At 46.3% G+C, this 2,250-nt stretch overlaps 1 pseudogene; it reads left to right on the forward strand.

Moving 5' to 3' along the window:
* Nucleotides 1-654: 654 nt before the first annotated feature.
* On the forward strand, nucleotides 655-1,297 carry LOC114112866 (protein phosphatase 1 regulatory subunit 14A-like; annotated as a pseudogene).
* The last annotated feature ends 953 nt before the right edge of the window (nucleotides 1,298-2,250 follow it).

A 2,250-nucleotide genomic window follows, 5' to 3' on the forward strand; every position in this document is an offset into this window, starting at 1 on the left:
TGGGAAATTGGAAAATATTTTAATCTTTTATAAAATAACATTAAAATTATAACATCTTGTGCTAAGTTGCTCAGTCCTGTCTGATTCTTTGAGACCCCATGGACTGTAGCCTGCCAGGCTCCTCTGTCCATGGAATTTTCCAGGCAAGAATACTGGAGTGGATTGCTGTTTCCCGCTCCAGGGATCTTCCCCATCCAGGGACTGAATCCACGTCTCTTATGTCTCCTGCATTGGGAAGTGGGTTTGATACCACTAGCACCACCTGGGAAGCCCTCATATTTTGTGAGGTGCAGCTAAATAAGAGGAAAATTCACATCTTTAAATGCTTATATTAGAAGAAAAATCTAAAGCCTGTGACTCTACCTCAAGAAATTATATAACAAAGTACAATTTGGAACATAAAAAGTGAGGAAGGAAATCATAAAGACAAGTGCAGTAGTTAATGAAATTATAGGCCAACAATAGTGAAAAATCAATGAAGCCAAAAACTGGTTCTTTTAAATGTCAACAAGATTGATAAGCTTTTGGCTAAACTGACAAAGGGGGGATAAAAAGAAAGAAAACATAAAATATTAATATTAGGAATGAAAGTGGGGACATCACAATAGTAGGATAGTAATGAAATCAAGTATTATAATTAACATTATGGCAAAAATGGGCAACATTATGGGCAATCTAGATGAAAAGGACCAGTTCTCTCAAACACAAAAACTACTTAAACTGGCACAAAAAGAAAAGAAACAGGAAGTTTGAATAGCCCTTTATTAATGTCAAAAATTGAATTTGGAATTTAAAACTTGCCAAAAAGGGCCACGACCCGTAAGAGGTGCCCTGGGTGCTAGGCGAAAGCGCACAGCGCGGCGCGGGGGCTGGGCCAGGACCTTCTAGCAGTTCAGCGGCTGGGCGAGCGGATGCTGAGGCAAGCTGCAGTCTCCATCGCGGGCCGGGGTTCGGGGAGCCGGGAGCAGCTCCGGGGGCGGGGGGTCGCTGCAAAAGCGACGCGTGCGCGTCACCGTCAAGTATGACGGTCTGGAACTGCAGCTAAACTTGGAGGTGGAGAAGTGGATCGTCGGGCGCTTGGAGGAGTTGTACGGCGCAGGGAGGCAGACAATGAGGTCAACATCGTGAATTGTTGAAACTAGGGATCTTCGTGCACGAACCCCACAGAGGGCTTCATCCAGGAGCTGCTGGTGAAGCCCCGAGGCCTCCACAAGCAGCCAACTTTCCGCCAGCCCAGCTCCTTCGGTGGCGGCAGCCTGAGCCCCTCCAGGACCGAGCCGGGAAGGCGCCGCCTTGATCCTCTCCTGCCTCCCTGACCTCCGACAGCATCTCCCCTTAACGCCATCTTGGCTTGTTGATAAGTTGTATTCAACGGTTCTGTAACAATAACACTGCGTGCCTGTTTAAACACACACACACACACACACACACACGTGCTGAAAACCCCAGGCCCAAGAGGCTTCACTGATGAATTCTATAAAACATTTTACAAGTAAAAACCAATCCCATACAAACTCCTTTAGAAAACAAGGAAGTAGGAAACACTTCCCAATTCATTTTGCAAAGCCAGTATTACCTTAATACCAAAACCAGATGCAGACATTACAAGGAAAGGCCTATATTCCTCATTCAATAGGTGTAAATTTAAGCAAAATTAAATTCTCACTTATGTGAGTATGTCTACTGTAAATATGTGTTGAAAGGTGAATGAGTGTGAAGTCACTCAGTCATGTCCCACTCTTTGGACTGTAGCCCACCAGGCTCCTCTGTCCATGGAATTTTTTAGGCAAGAGTACTGGAGTGGGTTACCATTTCCTTCTCCAGGGGATCTTCCCGACCTAGGGACTGACATTGCAGGCAGATGCCTTACCATCTGAGCCACCATGGAAGACCGTATTGAAAAGTACTTGGGAACATGTTTCAGTTCAGTTCAGTTCAGTCGCTCAGTCGTGTCCGACTCTTTGCGACCCTATGCACACCAGGCTTCCCTGTCCATCACCAGCTCCTGGGGTTCAGTCAAACTCACGTCCGTTGAGTCGGTGATGCCATCCAGCCATCTCATCCTCTGTCGTCCCCTTCTCCTTCTGCCCCCAATCCCTCCCAGCATCAGAGTCTTTTCCAATGAGTCAACTCTTCTCATGAGGTGGCCAAAGTACTGGAGTTTCAGCTTCAGCATCAGTTTTTCCAATGAACACACAGGACTGATCTCCTTTAGGATGAACTGTTTGGATCTCCTTGCAGTCCAAGGGA

The sequence above is a fragment of the Ovis aries genome, chromosome 1 (assembly GCF_016772045.2).
Source record: "Ovis aries strain OAR_USU_Benz2616 breed Rambouillet chromosome 1, ARS-UI_Ramb_v3.0, whole genome shotgun sequence".
NCBI lineage: Eukaryota > Metazoa > Chordata > Mammalia > Artiodactyla > Bovidae > Ovis > Ovis aries.